Source organism: Chrysochloris asiatica, unplaced genomic scaffold, assembly GCF_000296735.1.
Source record: "Chrysochloris asiatica unplaced genomic scaffold, ChrAsi1.0 scaffold00129, whole genome shotgun sequence".
NCBI lineage: Eukaryota > Metazoa > Chordata > Mammalia > Afrosoricida > Chrysochloridae > Chrysochloris > Chrysochloris asiatica.
In genome coordinates this window covers 135,155-143,456 of record NW_006408647.1, presented here as the reverse complement: position 1 = coordinate 143,456, position 8,302 = coordinate 135,155, and positions in this window count along the sequence as shown.

Sequence of the window (8,302 nt, the reverse complement as noted above, 5' to 3'; positions counted from 1 at the left end):
AAAATTGGACCTAAACACCAGAACATTTGACAAATCTGTGACTATAAAACATTAATAGGAACAAAAACAATAGCACATGCTTGTAATACATGCAGACAAAATCATGTATTAAGTCATGTAATACATGATTCTAAGTGCCATTTTGTAACTGGGTAATATTGGCAGCTCTTACTGGAGCACATTTTTGTTGTAGTTAAGTGCTGTTTAAGAAAAAAGATTCAAGCTGCAACTTGCAATATTGAATGATTCTCTGGGTAAAGTATTAAATGATGATGTAAGCATCAAAAAATGTGGAAAGAATACACAGTATCACTGTACCAAACAGAAATGGTCAAGGTTCAACCATCTCAAGAGGTTATATAAAATCAAAAGCCAATGGTACTGAATGTAGAAATCCAAGTTGCATTTAAGGCACTGGCAAAGAATAATACTCTGAGAATTGTTGGAATACTAATTGAAATATTTCGACAAACTGATGCAGCACTGGAGGCACTCAGTCATCTATGCCAAGATATTTGGAAGACAGCTACCTGGCCAAATGATTGGAAGGGATCCATATTTGTGTTCATTCCAAAGACAGACAACCCAATGGAATGTGGAAATCATTGGACAATGACATTAATATCACATGCAAGTAACATTTTGCTAAAGATAATTTAAAAACGGCTGCCATAGTGCATTGACAGAGAACTGCCAGAGGTTCAAGCCAGATAAAGAAAAGGACTTAGAACAATGTATATCATTGGTGATGTCAGATGGATCTTGGCTTAAAACAGGGATTACCAGAAAGACGTTTACTTGTGCTTTATTGACTGTATAGATTATGACAAGATATGGATAACATTGCAAGGGATGGGTATTCCAAAACACTTAATTGTTCTCATGAAGAACTTGTATATAGACCAATAAGCAATCCTTCAAATAGAACAAGGGAATCCTGAGTAGTTTAAAATCAGGATAGTGTTCCTCAAGGTTGTATTCTTTCATTATATTTATTCAATCTGTATGCTGAGCAAATAATTTGAGAAGCTAGATTATATGAAGAAGAATGTATCATCAGGATTGGAGGAAGACTCATTAACAACCTGTGATATGCAGATGATACAACCTTGCTTGCTGAAAGCAAAGAGGACTTAAAATATTTACTAATGAAGATCAAAGACCTCAACCTTCATTATGTATCCTACCTCAATGTAAAGAAAGCAAAAATCCTCACCTTTGGACCAATAAATAATATCATGATAAGTGAAAAAAAGATTGAAGTTCTCAAAGACTTCATTTTGCTTGGATCCAATGTCAACACTCATGGAAGCAACAGTCAAGAAATCAAATGATGTATTGCACTAGGCAAATCTGTTGCACAAGACGTCTTTAAATTTTTCAAAAGCAAAGATGTCAGTTTGTGGAGTAAGGTGCAAGTGTGATGATGGCACATGACCAGGCAGTGTTTCCTTCTGTTGTGCATAGGGTTTCTATGTGTTGGAATCTATTCAACAGCACTTAACAACAATAGTGATCATGTATAGGGTTTCCTAGAAATGGCTGAAACAACGACTTTGTGCTTAGAGTTCAGTGCTTACCTATAATGCCACACCAGGACTCATTAGATGGTTTGAAAATTAAATTAACATAGAATTTTATTCTTTAAGATATATTGATACATGTAAGCTGGGGTTAAGAAAAATATTTTTGTTGTTATAATTAACTACCGGAATATTTTTACCAAAAATAGTAAATTTCTGCTGAAATACCACACAAACATTTCAGACAGCCATTTTAATGTCACTTCCTCTGACATTGTCACACAGTATAATTCACATCCCTTCCTTCCTCTTCCCCCTCCTTGTACTTCACTGCAAGTACTTTATGGCCAAAGTAGCTCATTTCCAAAGGTACAAACCCAAAACTCATCAAGCTGCCCGGTCTTCTGAAATAATTCTGACTCAGATAATTGAGTTTCCTTAAAGAGATGACTAAAGAAAGACTATATCTATGTCTCACAGGATTTCTGATTCATTTAACTTTCCCATTTATTTTGATGAGAATCATAATTCTATTTTAATTTTGGTGATACATGGTTTTTTTTTAAGTCGATAATGTCAAATCATGTGGAAGAAACTTATTTCTCTGCCTCAAAGAATACCAGTAAGATACTACCCTGATGTTGTTGTTATTGGTACGTGCCATCGAGTTGGCTCAGACCCATAGCGACCCTGTGTAGGGTTCCAAGGAGCAGCTGGAGAGCTTGAACCACCTATCCTGCAGTTCAAGCTGACTCTGAGCCCAGCACATTAACCCACAGCACCGCACCAGGACTCCTAGATACTACCCTGCCGCTGCTGCTGTGAAGTGCCATCAAGTAGGTTCCGACCCATAACGACCCTGGATAGGGTTTCTGAGGAGCAGGTGGTGAGCTTGAACCGCCGGCTTTACAGTTCAAATGGCTTTACAGTCTGGCGCATTAACCCACAGTGCCACACCAGGACTCCTAGATATTACCCTAGGATATGCAAAATGCACTCAGCACAACACCTGGCATGTCTTGCAAGTTCTAGGAGTTGTTTCCTGTGTCAGATTCTCAAGCCAACTGGAACGATTTCATCAATCCAGTCATATGTTCAAGGAAATGCTACAGAGTTCTCCAGTTTCTTGGGTTATATTATTATTATTATTATTATTATTATTATTATTATTATTATTATTATTCATATCATTAAAAAAAAACATCTTAAAAAGCAAAAATTGGATGTTATATCTTGGCCTTTGATTATTGGCTATAACTAATTTTGCTTCTGCATTTCAATCCCTATAGTAATTTCACATAAAAGAAGGAAAATGAGCAAGACAGAAATACAAGCCAAAAAAAATCTAAAATGATTAGCTCCATTTTGATTATTTATTTTCTTTTGTGTTAAAATGATAGTCCTTTAAAATATGTCATTACTATCATTTCTTACCATTCTTACCTAATAAATCTTTCTATTAATATATAATACAAACTAGAAGAAAAAGTGTCTAAGTTTTGGTGGTTTCTCAAGCTGATCTACTTTAATAATCAAAGATAGCCAATGTAATGGGTGTTTCCATACTGCTCTTACAAAGAATACTATAAAAACAAACTAATGGTAAAGAACTATTTCTCAACAAAAATAACATGTTAGCTATTTGAAATAGTTAAACCAGCTACGTCTATACAAAATCCACTGGTGCTCTTTCCAGTCACTCTTTGACTTCATATCAACTGATTTTTTTTTTTTTTTAACTATTGATTCCATCAGCTGTGCAGACAATCTGATTCTGTCATTAAGACAGCTGAAAATACCAGATTGACTGTTTTTTATCTGTTTCATATAAACACAATTATCGTCAAACTGTTCTCAAATCCTCCATCTGACCTCAGAACAAATGGAACTTGATATTTCTTTTCCAAATATGACAAACAGTAACAAATAAAGTGGACTCCACAATTGAATTGTCTAATAGTAGTTCACTTTTGAGCTGCCAATTCAGAAATTAAACTTGAGCCCCTCAAATACCTCGCTATAATCAAATTTGACTGTATCTGCAGCCAAATTGACTAAGAATTAATGAGCTCGTGTCTAGAAAGCAAATTCTATATAAAAGGCACTGACTTTGACATACAGTAACATTGCTATTGCTACTGCATGGTATTAAATTGGTTCCAACTCTTAGGGTTTCTGAGGTTATAAATCTTTACTGGAGCAGAAAGTCTCCTATTCTCCCTCAGAGTAACTGGTGGAACTGATAATCCACTCTGCTTTCAAGGCTAGGAGCATATAAACCTCAGACATTGCTTTGAGACATGTGTTACTTGTAATTCGTAGTCTACCACTATGGTGACCAGAATATTCTTGTTTTACTATGTTTACTTTTATTCATTCAAAGTATGTCTCTGGGTGAACAGCTATAATCATACTGGGTACTTAGGACCTCTCATCACTCTCCAAGAGCTCCACAAATATCATCTTATTTCTTTCCTAACTCTACAGACCAATAATCATCATTTTTTTCTCAAAATCAATCCTTGAAAATAGGATTTTATATTAATAAATGTGTATACCATGTGTGCACTTTAAATTCTCCCTGTTTTTATTTTGGAGATATTAGTCAGTTATTGAGCAACTATGAAACCATCGAAATAAGAAGGAAGAAGATATTTATTGACTACTCTCCAAAATGTTTGTTTTACAAATTAACATTAAACCTTCAAATAACAACAGCTTGGTGTGATTTTCTGTGAAGCAAACATGAAGCTCTAAGTGTTTAACTGTATTAATAATTCCTTTTCTATTTACATAATAATATATTGTGTTTATCTTATTAGCATTGTAAAAATTTTAGTAGTCATCCATAACTAGAGCTCTGATTAAAAGGATACTTCAATTCAGAATCACAAAACTGGGTTAAGACAATTTTGGTCAGAATCCTGAAATAGCTATTAGGGTTTCAACACCTATAGTTTGGAGAAAGAAGGAGGAAAATCCTTAATAAAATGTTGTTAGAAGCTACAGGTAGGAAATAAAGAAGCTCTTGTGACCTATAATCTTATTCCCTCATAAAGTCACCAAGAGAGCACAGCAGTTTCTGCAGCTGAAATTAGACAACACACTACTGGCTTTTCAATCTTAACTTTTACAGTCCAATATTATCATTTTCAGCAAAGAACAAATGAAGGATACACAAGCACTGCCCATGATGTTCACTCTAGGTTCAATCAACCCACTCAACCACACAAGTAACTCTGTCTCAACTGTATTTTATTCCCATTTATAAACAGTGTAGACATTTTGCTGGCCTGTTCACAAACTAACAAAATAATTGCAACATACTCTGTGTTTTATTTACTTCTATACCAAATACATCTGAAGAAAATAATTTCCTTTAAAAAATTTAATATTAATTCAGATAAATTATATAATAACAGCTGTCATGAAATCATAAATATTACCTTAAGTATCAGCCCAAATTTAAGTGCTAAGTTTCTCCAATACATGGATCCACCATATTGGCACTTTGTACTATTCCACTTGAACTTCAAGGTCAGTGGTTCAAGCTCACCAGCTTCTCCTTGGAAACCCTATACAGGGTCACAGTGGGTCCGGATAGACTCGACAGCACTTAACAACAACAACAATGATTCCACTTAGACTGGGAAATGATCACAGGTGAAAGCATAACCAAACAAGAATATTAGTGATAATTATGCTCATTCAGAAGGTAACTGAGTTCCACACCTTAAAAGAGTAGTAAACTTGACTTTGTCCTATAACTGCAATCAGTGTTGAGGAACCAAAGCTGCTATGTCTTTGCTACACATAGTAAGGTCTTTAGATTCTTGAATTAACTTGTTACATTGTTTTGCTTAGAAGAGTAAGTAATGTGTATGTTCCTTAGCTAAACAGGGAAAAATAATGCTTTTTAGGATATCACCATTGATATAGTTGTTTTGTTTTCCCATAAAACTAGTATAAAAAATATTTTTGCACTGTGATTTCAAAGAGTGTTTAGTAAAGTATAAAATAGGGCTGAAACGAGAAACAGTTCCTGTGGGATTATCTGGGGAAGGGTAGATAGCAATCCTTTATATATTTTCTCCTCATGTATTAAAAATAACTTTTTAAGTACTACATTGTTGTACGCTATTAAGTTGGTCCCTACTCATAGCGACTCTGTATAGGGTTTCTGAGTTGGGAGGTTGTAAATTTTTAACGAGAGCAGAAAATCTCATCCTTCTCATTCAGAGCAGCTGGTGGATTCTAACTACTGACCTTGCAGTCAGTAGCCTATGTGAAATCTATTATGTTAAAATTACAACGAAAGAAAAAAAGTTTGATTAATATCATAACCTTAAAAAAAAAAAAAAAGTTCAGACTGCATACTCTAAAAATGTTGTCCCAGAATAAGACAGAATAAGTCACTTAGGGTGATTTATTTACACATTTTTTCCTTGAAAGTTCATCATGCAGTAGTCAAAGCAGAATGTGGTATTGTTATTTGAAGAAGGCAAAAATTTTTAGATTTTATTTACTAGCAAGCATTTGCATAATGTTAGAGCTTGGATTTAACATAAGCTTAAGATTTGTCATATGCAATTTCTACTTATTTACCATGTATAGGACAACTTGTTTAAGAATAGTTGGCTCTGTGAGTTTACTTGACAAATTATGTCAAATATTTGCTTTCTGAAATCCCAAGAATTGGTTGAGTATAATTGTACTTCTTGTTGGCAAGAAATAAATAAATATGGGACTAAGGAAGTCCTATCATTAATTTGTCAGAAAAGTGAGTTGTCATTTCTGAAAATTTAATGTCATCGGAGCTCTCTTTCCAATAGCAAAAGAGCACTATTGCTAATAGACTTCAGAGCTTGAAATAAATAAATCTTTGGAATCCTGTTGCATCTCTTGGGGTGTGACATTTGACAGTCTTTTATAGCACAGAACGAAACAAGTTTGTGAGCTGGAATTCAATTGTGGCGTATTGATTCCTTGCATCAGTCATTATTCCCTGCTGATTGACAGCTGAAAATTGGTTACGTTAAGTATTTCATATGTTATATTGGCTGACATTTGCTTGCCTGCTCCTGTGTCAATATTGTTGTAAAGATCTCCAGCTTTATGAGATAGCAATAGACACTGACTGTGGCTTTTGTGTGATGTTCCAGTGTTTTTCCTGACATAATTTAAGACATATTAAAAACCAGCAGCATCTTCCCTCTTGAGAAGCTTAATGCCAATATTATTGTCTTCCAGGGGAAGATCATGTATGCTCATAATCGGGTGCTAATTTCCACCCGTACGCTCATGTTTAGGCATTAGGCACTATAACTGTAAAATTGAGCCTTCTTGATTGATTCATGTCAAGCCTCATCTCGGCTCCTGCAGGGAAGTCATCCAGCTGACCCTTTTTACACTAAAAGAAGAGATTTGTGTTTCTTTCTTTCACCTGGAACCATCAAATTGACTGAATAATCTGTAATACATTAGTGCTGACATTTGTTAGGGGAGAATTAAACAAGACACAGTAATCATTCCCCAGGATAAAAATTGTGTTTGATTTCCAGCAGAGTTCTATTAAATGGGTGACAAAATCTGTCTCTTCCAAGGTGGGAAACTGAATATTCTCCATGATAATGAAGCAAGTTAGCACTCGAGTTCTTATAGCATCTAGTTCTCCTAGGATCAGGCAGTGCTGATTTATGGTCAACACATATTTGTAACCTAGTCAAGCTGCTCTTGGGGGGGTGGAGGGGAAGAAAAGATTCTTATTGTCTTTTTAGTTTTTGTTAGTCTGAGATGTGGAAAGCTTTATTATTTTCATGGAAATATGAAATTAACACAAAATGGCCAATTATTTATTTTCCAATTTACTTGGAACCAAAAGATTGAGTTAGTTCAAGGGTTGCATTTTATTCATATATCCCTTCAGTTTACAATATCTTTGTATTTAGATCAAGAAATATCTTTAGAGCTCACTCATCCTATATTAAAGTGTGGAGGAATCCTACTCTCTGAACTGCAGTTGATACACTATTCCTAAGTGACTGGATTTCATATTCATTGGTCATCATTCTTAGCACCTGTTCATCTAAACCGCAACTGTCCACATGAAGTGGAATCGCATTACGCTCTTTGGAGTACACATATGTATGCTCTATAAAAGCCATGATGTTTGATATCTAAATTGTGTAGGGTTAATTTTCAAGATGATTTGTTCATAAGTAATTCTATGAATATGTTTTCCTTTATGAGTTCACACTTCTCAGAAGCACCACTCAAAAAGGAACCTTTTCCACTTTCAACTATGTTTGTTGAAGCTATGGTCAAGTTTGTTAATTGGGGTCATCTCAAAGTGCTAACATGCGTGTGCTCTAGATATTCCAGGCTGTATAAAACAATTTTGGGAAGACAACTAAACAGCTTTTGTAAAGAAATAAAACAGAGAAAACAAAATGCTCCTCTTCCTTGAATGATTGCAAAGAACTCAAGAAACTTACTATTGTTTAATGACTAATTCATGAACTAGTAGGATCACCTATCAATTTTTCTACAAAAAATAAGCTCATAGTCTAAGAGGACAAAAGAAATTGGTTTTGCTTCATTTACTTTACAAAGTTTAGTGATATGTTATCTTGAAGATAGCATATTTCTGTCTAGGAACCTTCAATGAACAAACATAAATTGTATCAAATTAAGAAGCATGTTGGCAGGAATTAAGTTTGTGAACACGAAGCCCTGATGCTTGCATTCAGGAAGTACACAGTCTCTCTCTCTCTCTCTCT